Here is a 13171-nt window from a genome sequence, read left to right on the forward strand (position 1 = left end):
ACCACACACAGACTTATGGCCATGCATGTGTCATGCACAAACACATATACACATTTTGTAGAGTTCTTCAACCCTGTCTTGTCTGTTCCCCTTCACTGCTGACTGTACCTTGTACTCATGGACTTCTTTTTTTTTGTGAAACCACATGACTCCTAAACCTTACAGTGACATAACTATTAGTTCCTTATAATAAAGCAATTTTTTGAGGGTGTTCACAACAACATTCCAGGAGGGCGTGGTCTATCATACCATATTGGGATCGCTTAAGATCCGCAGGGTGTCATCGTCCCACCTAGCTCAGTCAGTAGAGCATGAGACTCTTAATCTCAGGGTCCTGGGTTCGAGCCCCACATTGGGCGCCATTCTGTAGTAGAGCTGTAGGCTGTGCTCCTGCTGCCACAGTTCCTGGTCGCCTGGCTAGCTTATGTCCAAAAATAACAACACACAAACTGTATTCTTTTAAACACTGCTTAGCCTATTATATCTAGCCTCTCCTCTGCTAACTCGCACCTGGACTAGACCATTTCTAATAATGTGTATAGCACCCCAAGGTGCGCTTACCGGGAAGATTTTAGCCTACTTCCATCCTGGGTCGGAGCTTCATCGCATCTGCCCCAGAGAGCAGAGCTAAGTTGTATAAGCTCACTTCCTCTTCCTCCCAGCATTCTGTTCTGTTTACTCCAGCCACCTATATACTAACCTATGAAGGCCAAGCAGTTTCTTTATTTTTTAACCAATGAACTTCCTCCATCAATTATGTATATAGAATTCTACCTGCATGTAATTTTGCATGCTAGAAGGTGGCATGAGATCTCACTAGAGATGGTTGTGAACCACCATGTGGATGCTGGGATTGAACCCATGTCCTCTAGAAGAGCAGTCAGTGCTCTTAACTTCTGAGCAATTTCTCCACCCCTGCGTGGCCACGTGGAAAATGCTGTCCTTGAACTTACAGAAATCTGCCTGCCTTTGCTTCTCCAGATGGGATTAAGGCACTTACCAATTATGCCCAGCTGAGAGCTTCTTTAGAGGCTGCGGCATAAAAATACAGCTATACTTCAACCCTTGGCTGAAGAAAGTCAATTATCAGAGAGGGCCATCCTCTTAAGTGCAGATTGAGAAGGTCACACTTAGAACAGCGAGGATGGAAAAGAACACCTTCCTGGCTAGCCATATCAGCCTGTCAATCTTGTGATCAATGGGATTATGATGTCACCACCGTATTACCTTCACATCTCAAGTACTAACATTCTTATTCCAAATAAGTTGTGAACTGTAGCTCTGTTTTTCATTTTTCACATCACATATCTGTATTTCTAATCTAATTTATCACATTATTTAACTAATAGTCATTTCCGTATTTTGCTTGGTGAGTCAGAGCAATTGGCATTCACTATAATTGTATTAAAAATTTTGTTTTTAAAATTTTTACCTTGAATAATAAAATACATTGCCATTTAAAAAATAGCTTTATACCCAAGTGTTCATGCATGTATCCCAGCACTTGGTTGGTGACATCAGGAAGTCAGGGAGATAAGAGAGTCATCTTTGGCTACATTGCAAGTTCCAGACCAGCCTGGAGTATATGAAACACTATCTTTCAAAAGTAGCTTTACTGAGATATAATTCATATGATAGCATATGATCTACATATTGTTTAAAATGTGTAACTGCCTAGGTGGTGGTGATGCACACTTATAATCCCAGCACTCATGAGGCAGAGGCAGGCAGTTAGTCCCCTGTGGGTTCTTTCATAGCCAGGTCTGTTTCACATACAAACCGTGTCTTGAAAAACCAGAAACAAACAAACAAACAAACAAGTAAATGTGTAACTGAGTGGCTTGTAGTATATTGGTAGAGTTGTGCAGCAATCACCACAGTCTAATTTAGGACTATTTTACCTTCCCCAAACAAACACATATTCTTTGAGAAACACTGTTCATTATTTGCCTCTCTTCCATGCCATTCTTCCTTTCCTGTTTTGTTTAGTTTTTTCAAGGCTGTTCTTGAATAACTTTGAGCTCTAGATCTTTTTGCCCCACCTCCTAAATGCTGGAATTACAGTTGTGCACCACCACATTCGGTATCCCACTTGCTGCTTTGGACATCTGGCCATATTGTGTAAATAAATTTATACAGGAATTATTTTTTTGCTACTTACAGAAATGTTTTCAAGGTTTATCCATATGGCTATGTATCTGAATTTATTTCTTTTTATTGCTGAATAAACTCCATTGTATGAATGTACTTGTATCACATTTTTTTGTTCATGAAGGTGATGCATATTTTGATAATTTCCATTTTGGGATTGTTGAGAACAATGTCCTATGTCCTGTTTTTTTTGTGTGTGTGTGTGTTGACTCATGTTTTCCTTTCTGGAGATTAGAGCAAGCAGTTGTGATCATTGTGCAGCTTCCCTAAGGCAGTCCCAGAATGTTCCAAATTTCCAGTGGTGTAAGGGTGATTTGGTTGTCTGCTTGACTGACATCCCCTTTGCTGAAGGCACTTAGAGCAAGGGAGTGTATAGCAGCTGCCAATTAGAAAATCAGATTACTCCATTCTCCAAGATTTTTACTTATTAAAAAATAGACATCAGAAGAATGTTTCATTTTTATCTTTACTTTTTTTAATTAAGATTTTTTAAAACATACAGTCTCCTCCTTTTACATAACTATCCCCGTTCCCACCCCTTCCTCTCCTCCTGCTTCCCTCACCTTCTCCATCCCACTCCCCCATCCAGTCTTCATAAAGGGTAAGGATTCCCGTGGGGAGTCAACAAAGTCTGACACTTCACCTTGAGGCAGGTCCCTCCCCTGAGCAACGTTATCCCTCCAAAAAGAATGTGCTCCTAGATGCCAATTCAAGTACTAGGGATAAAACCTGGTCCTATAGCCTGTGGCCCCACAGACTGCCCAAGCCTTACACTGTCCCCCATATTCAGTGGGCCTAATTTGGTCTTCTTCAGGTTCCCCCGCTGTCAGTCCAGAGTCAGTGAGCTCTCACTAGCTCAGGTCAGCTGTTTCTGTGGGGTACCGGGCGCGACATTAACCCCAACCAGCCAGCTCCCTCATGCTACCCCCAGGTTTAATTCCCAGCACCCACATGGCAGCTCGCAGCTGTCTGTAACTCCAGTTCAAGAGAATCTGACATCGTTATACCAATGCACATGAAACAAAGTTAAATAAAGTTAAAAAAAAAAGATAAGTAATGTAGAAACTATTCTGGCTGGAACATTTATTTCTGACCAAGGAAATAATTTAATTGAAATGTCTGTAACTTATCCTGCTCCAGATGAAGTTTTTTTTTAAGTGTTTAGATAATTCTCAATAAGTGATTAATAAATTTAAGCATGTAATAGATATTTGTACAACTAATTTAGGACTTTAAAATATAAGCTACATATTGAAACATCTAAGCAGTCTAGAACACAGTTTTTAGCGTCAGTGTTATTTGTTTTGTGTTTTGAGACAGGGTTTTGCTATGTAGTCCTTTCTGGCTACGAACTCAAAGGATCTGCCTGTCTCTGCCTCTAGACTATTGAAGGCATGGGATCAGACACCCAGCTTTAGTGGTTTTTGTAATGGTGCATATAGAGTTAGGACTCTGTAAAGTGCTACATAAGGTTATGTCTTGAAGAGTTAACATGCATCTTGCGTTGTACTACATTTGGTTCTTCATTTAGTTATGTGCTTTGAGAATAGATTGGTGATTATGCAAAAGCTAAACCAGTAATAATAGCCACAAATATTTCTAAGTATTTGGGTATTTATGTATTTAGCTTATTTATTTATTTATTTATTTGTTTATTTATTTTGATAGTCTTACATAGTCTTCTGTAGTCTAAGCTGGCCTGGAACTCATGAAGTTTAGGATGAATCATTCCTGCTGCCAATTCTACCTTAATGCTGTCGTTATGGGTGCACATCACCGAACCTGGGACATTTGAATGTTTTCATTTTTTGGAGTTTAAGAATCTACGTAATTGTTACATTGTATGTTAGATAAGTAATGATGTTCATTTGTCAAAATGATGTTTAATTAAAGTATTGCTTTATATAAAAGTTTAAAAAGTTACGTTTTTGTGTGTATGTGTGTGCATATGTTTGTGTGCTTTGATGTGTGTGTAGAATCAGAGTGCAAGTTTGCAGATTCTGTACTCTCTTTCCACCTTTATGTGGATACTGGTGATTGAATGTAGTTCATTAGGCATGTGCAGAAAGTACTTTTACTTACTAAGTCATTTTGCTGCCCTCACTTTACATAGTTTTCTTTTTTGGTGTTGTTGTTAAAATTGCAGAAGAATAGACTTTATAGACCTGGTTTTGTAGGAGGTTTTATTGGCCTGATATGATCTCAAGCATGTTTGTTGTTCTGGTATTACAGAGTAGAATACCAGTTTCTTCATACATATTCCCTGTCTAGTTTCATTCTTTTTATTGGCTGCATCTGTATTATTCTTTTGGGTTTTTTGATGCAGGGTTTCTCTGTGTAGTCCTGGCTGTCCTGGAACTTTGTCTGTAGACCAGGCTGTCCTGGAATGGAGAGATCCACCTGCCTCGGACTCCCAAGTGCTGGGATTAGAGGCTTGTCTCACCACTCCAGGCAGCATCTGTACTTTTAAAACTTGTATTTTTCTTCTATTTGAAAGTTGTGTCTTTACTTGTTTCTTTACATTTGTGCTTGCCATTTTTAAAAATTCTTCCTCCTACTTCCTGTAATTTAGAACTTTGAAACACACATTGTTTGGTGAAATAGTCAAGTAAGTGAGCAACCATCATTGCTGTGAAAACAATTTGTTTCCTGGGGAAGCTCTGATGTGAGTAAACAGTAAACTTCAAAAGGTTCTGTATGGAATGTGATCTTGTCAAGCAATATGGTTGTATAAAAATAACAGACTCTGGACCTGATTGGTTTTCATATGGACTTTGATTTAAGGAGTGGCTTTTATGGAGCACATTTGGTAATAATAGAACCGGCCAAATGTTTGGGTTTGTGTGAGGTGAAGGACTTTATGACATTGGTAAAGAAGGGTGGTCAGTGGAGACCATGAGCCTTGGAGAAACAAAGAAGAAGGTGGGGTGAGAATAGCTCTTGAATTCCAAAGGAAATATAATTGAAAGCATTCAGATAGTCATGGTGGTGCAAGCCTGTCATCCCAGAACTTGGGAAGTGGAGGCAGGAGAAACTTAAATTTGTATGCAGCCTGGTCTTTGTATCAAGTTCTAAGGTAGTCTGGGGTACACAATGAGAACCGCTGGCAAGAAAACATTTAAAATTGATGTGGATCTGAGTGAATGTATCTTTTAGGATTTGAATCATTTTTAGATGACTATAAATTTGCATGTAGTTGAACAAAATAATACAGGGATTCCTCTGTACTCTTTACTCAGTTTTCCCCATTGATAACATCTTATAAATACTACGATGTCAGGTCCACAGTATTGATATTGTACCTTGATAATTAAATTGACATACTTCATCATCACAAGGAATGCTCAGGGTACCTTTCTTATAGCTTGGCCCATTTCCCTCTGCCTGTATTTTCTCTTCCAACCTGACAACCAGTCATGTGTTTTGTATCAGGTTTTCAAAGAACCATATCTTATATACCCTACCTAACATTCTAGGATTTACTTTTTCCACTTAGCGCTGAGGTTTATCCTTTTGTTATAATGTAGCAACAGTGTACTTTTTTTTAATTGCTGAGTAGTTTGCCACAGTATAACTGTACCACCTTTTATCATTTACTCATGAAGACATCTTGGTTGTCTCTGGGTCTTGGCTATTATAAATAAAGCTCTTATATAAACATATACATATAGACTTGTCTTTGAACATATGCTTTTCTTTTCATTTTTTTAAATTTTGTTTTGTTTTGTTCTTTTCGAGACATGGTTTCTCTGTAGCTTTTGGAAACTGTCCTGGAACTACCTCTTGTAGACCAAGCTGGCCTCTAACTCACAGAGATCCGCCTGCCTCTGCCTCATGAGTGGTGGGACTAAAGCTGTGTGCCACCACCGCCTGGCTGAAAATCTACTTTTGATTCTTTTAGCTTCTCCATGAGTAGAATTGCTAGTGTTATAGTAACTAACTTGATTGCCAAAATGTTCTAAATCCTTCATATCATTACTAGCATTTGGTGTTGCCATCTTTACAAGTTTGGTTAGTCTCTTATATATGTAACAGTTTTAACTGTAGGTGTTTTGTGTTTTGTTTTTTTCCAACTGGTTCTTAGGTAACTGAGGCTGCTCTTGACATTCTGGTGTTCTCCTGCCTCTATGTGAGCTACTGCATCAGGCTTCATTGTAGTTTTCATTTTAATTTTTGTTGTTAATGATGTTTAACATTTTACATGTGCTCATTTGTTTTATATATCACTCAGGGCTTCTTGCACTCAGGTACTTCACCACTGACCTCTACCTACTGCTTTTTTTTCTTTCTTTTTTTTTGGCATGAGCTAAATTGTTTTTTCCTGAAAGTTCGAGGTATTTTTTTAAGAAAATGGTTTAATATAAATAAACACACGCATATGTGTGTATGTGTGTGTGTGTTAAGGAAAGGGGCAGTTGTACACACAGTAGTAAGGGTGGGTATAGACTTCTCAAGATAGAGTTGCCAGCAAGACACTGTTCTATGCAATAATGTATCAGGATTAGCTTTTTAACTAGAAAACACCATTGTTTTTATTCTTTTTTAATTAATATTTCCACCTGCTCCCCGTTTCCCATTTCATCCCCTCCTCCCAAATATTGCTCCCTCAGGCCAACCCCTTCCTTCTATCCCCACTCCTCTTCTCTGCCCCCCCACCATTCCCCTTCCCTTTCGATACTGAAGAGCAGTCCAAATTCTCTGCCCTGCGGGAAGACGATGGTCTTCTATCTACGTCCAGGAAGGTGAGCATCTAAAAAGGCTAGGTCCCACAAAGCAGATTCATGTATTAGGATCGAAACCTAGTGCATTGTCCTTGGCTTCTCATCAGCCTTGATTGTCCACCATGCTCAGAGAGTCCAGTTTCAACCCATGCTTATTCAGTCCCAGATGACCTGGGCTTGGTAGGCTCCCAATAAATCAGATCCACTGTCACAGTGGGTGGGTGCATCCCTCGTGGTCCTGATTTCCTTGCTCATGTTCTCCTTCCTTCTGCTCCTCATTTGGACCTAAAGAGCTCAGACCATTGCTCAAAAATGAGTCTCTGTCTCTACCTCGATCCATTGCCAGATGAATTTTCTAAGATGATATGTAAGACATTCATCAGTATAGGATAGGGTCATTTCAGGTTCCCTCTCCTCAGTTGCCCAAGGTACCAGCTGGGGACATCTCCCTGGACACCTACGAACCCCTCTAGAGTCAAGTCTCTTGCCAACCCTAAGATGGCTCCCTTAGTTAGGATATATACTTTGCTGCTCCCGTAACCTCCCTTCCTATATCCCAACCATCCCAATCCAACAAGCTCCTCCCATCCTCCCCTTCTCATGTTTCTCATCCCATTTCCCCTTTGCCCCATGCCACCTCACCGGCAAGTTCCCAGTTTTTGCCCTGCAATCTTGTCTACTTCCCCTCTCCAGGCAGGTGACTATACGATTTTCTTTGGGTTCACTTTCTTATTTAGCTTCTCTAGGATCACAAATTATATGCTCAATGTCCTTTATTTATGGCTAGAAACCGATTATGAGTGAGTACATCCCATGTTCCTCTTTTTGGGTCTGGGATACCTCACTCAGGATAGTGTTTTCTATTTCCATCCATTTGCATGGAAAATTCGAGAAGTCATTGTTTTTACTGCTGAGTAGTACTGTAATATGTATATATTCCACACTTTCTTCATCCATTCCTCCATTGAAGGGCATCTAGGTTGTTTCCCGGTTTTGGCTATTACAAATAATGCTGCTATGAACATAGTTGAACAGATACTTTTGTCATTTGATGTGGCATCTCTTGGGTTTATTCCCAATAGTGGTATTACTGGATCTTGGGGTAGGTTGTTTCCAAATTTCCTGAGAAATCGCCACACGGATTTCCAAAGTTTTTGCACAAGTTTGCTTTCCCACCAGCAACTAATGAGTGTGCCCCTTTCTCCACAACCTCTCCAGCAAAGGCTATCCTTGGTGTTTTTGATTTTAGCCATTCTGACAGGTGTAAGATGGTATCTCAAAGTTGTTTTAATTTGCATTTCCCTTATCGCTAAGGAGGTTGAGCATGACCTTAAGAGTCTTTTGGCCATTTGAATTTCTTCTGTTGAGAATTCTCTGTTCAGTTCAATGCCCCATTTTTAATGGGTTAATTATCATTTTAACATCTAGTTTCTTGAGTTCTTTATATATTTTGGAGATCAGACCTTTTTCTGTTGCAGGGTTGGTGAAGATCATCTCCAGTCAGTGGGTTGCCTTTTTGTCTTAGTGACAGTGTCCTTGCTTTACAGAAGCTACTCAGTTTCAGGAGGTCCCATTTATTCAATGTTGTCCTTAATGTCTGTGCTGCAGGAGATAAACGTAGGAAGTGATCTCCTGTACCCATATCTTGTTGAGTACTTCCCACTTTTTCTTCTATCAGGTTCAATTTTTTTCAGACGAATATTGAGGTCTTTAATCCATTTGAACTTGAGTTTTGTGCATGGTCTATTTTCATTCTTCTACAGGTTGACAACCAGTTCTGCCAGCACAATTTGTTGAAGATGCTCTCATTTTTCCATTGATACTTTTAGCTCCTTTATCAAAAATTAGGTGTTCATATGTTTGTGAGTTAAAATCAGGGTCTTCTACTCGGTTCCATTGATCGACTTCTCTGTTTTTATGAAAATACCAAGATGTTTTCAATACTGAGGCTCTGTAATAGAGTTTGACGTCAGGGATGGTAATGCCTCCAGATGATCCTTTATTATGTAAGAATGTTTTGGCTATCCTGGGTTTTTTGTTTCTCCATATAAAGTTGATTATTGTCCTCTTAAGATCTGTGCAGAATTTTAATGGGATTTTAATGGGGATTGCATTGAATCTATAAATTGCGCTTGGTAGAATTGCCATTTTTACTATGTTGATCCTCCCAATCCAAGAGCAAGGGAGATCCTCCCATTTTCTGGTATCCTCCTCAATTTCTTTCTTAATAGACTTAAAGTTCTTGACAAATAAATCCTTCACTTCCTTGGTTAGAGTTACCCCAAGATATTTTATGCTATTTGTGGCTATCGTGAAGGGTGATGCTTCTCTGATTTTACTCTCTGCTTCTTTATCCTTTGTGTATAGGAGGGCAACTGATTTTTTGGAATTAATCTTGTATCCTGAAAGGCTACTAAAGGTGTTTATCAGCTAAAAGAGTTCTTTGCTGGAGTTTTTGGGGTCGCTTATGTACACTATCATATCGTCTGCAAATAATGAAAGTTTAACTTCTTCCTTTCCAATTTGAATCCCTTTGATCCCCTTATGTTGTCTTATTGCTATTGCTAGAATTTCAAGCACTATATTAAAGAGGTATGGAGAGAGTGGACAACCTTGTCGTGTTCCTGATTTTAGTGGAACAGCTTTGAGTTTCTCTCCATTTAATTTGATGTTAGCTGATGGCTTGCTATAAATAGCTTTTATTATACTTAGGTATGACCCTTGTATTCCTAATCTCTCTAAGACCTTTATCCTAAAGGGATGTTGGATTTTTTTGAATGCTTTTTCAGCATCTAATGAAATGATCATATGTTTTTTTCTTTTAGTTTATTTATATGATGGAATACATTGATAGATTTCGTATGTTGAACCTGCCCTGCATCTCTGTGATGAAGACTACTTGATCATAATGGATAATTTTTCTAATGTGTTCTTGGATACGGTTTGCCAGTGTTTTATTGAGTATTTTTGTGTTGATGTTCATGAGTGAGATTGGCCTGTAGTTCTCTTTCTTGGTTGTGTCTTTGTGTGGTTTTGGTATCAGAATAACTGCAGCTTCCAAAAAGGAATTTGGCAATGAGTTCTCTGTTTCTATATTGTGAAATACATTAAGGGGTATAGGTATTAGGTCTTCCTGGAAGTTCTGGTAGAATTCTGTATTGAAGCCTTCTGTACCTGGGCTTTTTTTGGTGGAGAGGCTTTTTATAACAACTTCTAATTCTTTGCGACTAACAGGTCTATTTAGATTGTTCACCTGGTCGTGGTTTAACTTTGGTATATGGTACTTATCCAAGAAAGTGTCCATTTCTTTTATATTTTCCAATTTTGTGGCATACAGGTTTTTATAGTCAGATCTAATGATTCTCTGAATTTCCGCTGTGTCTGTTGTTATGTCTCCCTTTTCTTTTCTGATTTTGTTAATTTGTGTATTCTCTCTCCGCCGTTTCATTAGTTTGGATAGGGGTTTATCAATCTTATTGATTTTCTCCATGAACCAACTTTTTGTTTCCGTGATTCTTTGGATTGTTTTCTGTGTTTCTATTTTGTTGATTTCAGCCCTTAATTTGATTATTTCCAGTTTTCTACTTCTCCTAGGTGAGTCTATTTCTTTTTTTCTAAAGCTTTCAGGTGGCCTATTAAGTCTCCAATGTGTGCTTTCTCTGTTTTCTTTAAGTGGGCACTTAATGTTATGAACTTTCCTCTTAGCACTGCTTTCATAGTGTCCCGTAGGTTTGAGTATGTTGACTCTTTGTTTTCATTGAATTCAAGAAAGACTTTAATTTCTTTATTTCTTCCTTGTCCCGGTGTGGTTCAGTAGTTGACTGTCCAGTTTCCATGAATTCATAGGCTTTCAGGGATAGCATTGTTGTTGAATTCTAACTTTAATCCATGGTGTTCTGATAAGATATTTTTGTGTAGCTGTGAAAGTTTGCTTTGTAACTGAGTATGTGGTATATTTTTGAGAGGTTCCATGACCTTCAGAGGAGAATGTATATTCTTTCCTATTTGAGTGGAATGTTCTATAGATGTCTGTTAAGTCCATTTGATTCATTACTTCCCTTAATCCTCTTGGAAACAGAACAGTCAACTACTGAACCATACCTGGATTAAAGAAGAAATAAAGAAAGAAATTAAAGTCTTCCGTGAATTCAATTAAAATAAAGAAACAACATACTCAAACCTATTGGACACTATGAAAGCAGTCCTGAGAGGAAAGTTCATAGCATTAAGTGCCCACATAAAAAAAACAGAGAAAGCACACATTGGAGACTTAACAGCCCACCAGCAAGTTCTAGAAAAAAAGAAGCAGACTCCCCTAGAAGTAGTAGAAGACTGGAAATAATCAAACTAAGTGCTGAAATCAACAAAATAGAGACACAGAACAATTGAGAGAATCAATGAAACAAAAAGCTGGTTCTTGGAGAAAATCAACAAGATTAATAAACCCCTATCCAAACTAATCAAATGGCAGAGAGAGAATTTGGAAATTAATAAAATCAGAAATGAAAAGGGGGACATAACCACAGACACAGAGGAAATTCAGAGAATCAGTAGATCTTACTACAAAAGCCTGTATTCCACAAATTGGAAAATGTTAAAGAAATGGACACTTTTTTAGATTAAAAAAAGTCCAGGACCAGATGGTTTCAATGTGGAATTCTACCAGAACTTCCAAGAAGACCTAATACCTATACTCCTAAATGTATTTCACAATATAGTAACAGAAGAGTCATTGCCAATTTCCTTCTATGAAGCTACAGTAACTCTGATACCAAAACCACACAAAGATTCAACCAAGAAAGAGAATTACAGGCCAATCTCACTCATGAACATCGACGCAAAAATCCTCAACAAAATACTGGCAAACCGAATCCAAGAACACATTAGAAAAATTATCCATTGCAGGACTGGTTTAACATATACAAATCTATCAATGTAATCCATCATATAAATAAACTGAAAAAAAAAACCTATGATAGTTTCATTAGATGCGGAAAAAGCATTTGACAAAATTCAACCTCCCTTTATGATAAAAGTCTTGGAGAGATTAGGGATACAAGGGTCATACCTAAATATAATTAAAGCTATTTACAGCAAGCCGACAGCTAACATCAAATTAAACAGAGAGCAACTTAAAGCCATCCCACTAAAATCAGGAACACCCCAAGGCTGTCCACTCTCCCCATACCTCTTCAATATAGTTCTTGAAGTCTTAGCAATAGCAATAAGACAAAGTAAGGGGATAAAGGGATTTTGAATTGGAAAGGAAGAAGTTAAACATGCGTTATTTGCAGATGATATACTAGTGTAGTTAAGCGACCCCAAAAACTCCACCAAAGAACTTATACATCTTATAAATACCTTTAGTAATGTGGCAGGATACAAGATCAACTCCAAAATATCAGTCACGCTCTTATACACAAAGGATATGGAAGCAGAGAGGGAAATCAGAGAATCTTCACCTTTCACGATAGCCACAAACAGCATAAAATATCTTGGGGTAACTCTAACCAAGGAAGTGAAAGATCTATTTGACAAGAACTTTAAGTCTTTGAAGAAAGAAATTGAAGACGATACCAGAAAATGGAAGGATTTCCCTTGCTCTTGGATTGGGAGGATCAACATAGTAAAAATGGCAATTCTACCAATGGCAATCTATAGATTCAATGCAATCCCCATCAAGGTCTCATCAAAATTCTTCACAGATCTTGAGAGGACAATAATCAACTTTATATGGAGAAACAAAAAACCCAGGATAGCCAAAACAATCTTATACAATAAACGAACTTCTGGAGGCATTACCATCCCTGACTTCAAACTCAATTACAGAGCTACAGTAAGGAAAACAGCATGATACTGTCATAAAAACAAAGAAGTCGACCAATGGAATCGTATAGAAGACCCGGATTTTAACGCACAAACCTATGGACACCTCATTTTCGATAAAGGAGCTAAAACTGTACAATGAAAGAAAGAAAGCATCTTAAACAAATGGTGCTGGCTCAACTGGATGTCAAACTGTAGAAGAATGAAAATAGACCCATATCTATCACCATACACAAAACTCAAGTCCAAATGGATCAAAGACATCAATATCAATCTGAACACACTCTACCTTATAGAAGAGAAAATGGGAAGTACCCTACAACATATGGGCACAGGAGATCGCTTCCTATGTATAAGCCCAGCAGCAGAGACATTAAGGGCAACATTGAATAAATGGGACCTCCTGAAACTGAGAAGCTTCTGTAAACAAAGGACACTGTCACGAAGACAAAAAGACACCCTACTGACTGGGA

This window comes from Chionomys nivalis, unplaced genomic scaffold, assembly GCF_950005125.1.
Source record: "Chionomys nivalis unplaced genomic scaffold, mChiNiv1.1 scaffold_29, whole genome shotgun sequence".
NCBI classification, from domain to species: domain Eukaryota; kingdom Metazoa; phylum Chordata; class Mammalia; order Rodentia; family Cricetidae; genus Chionomys; species Chionomys nivalis.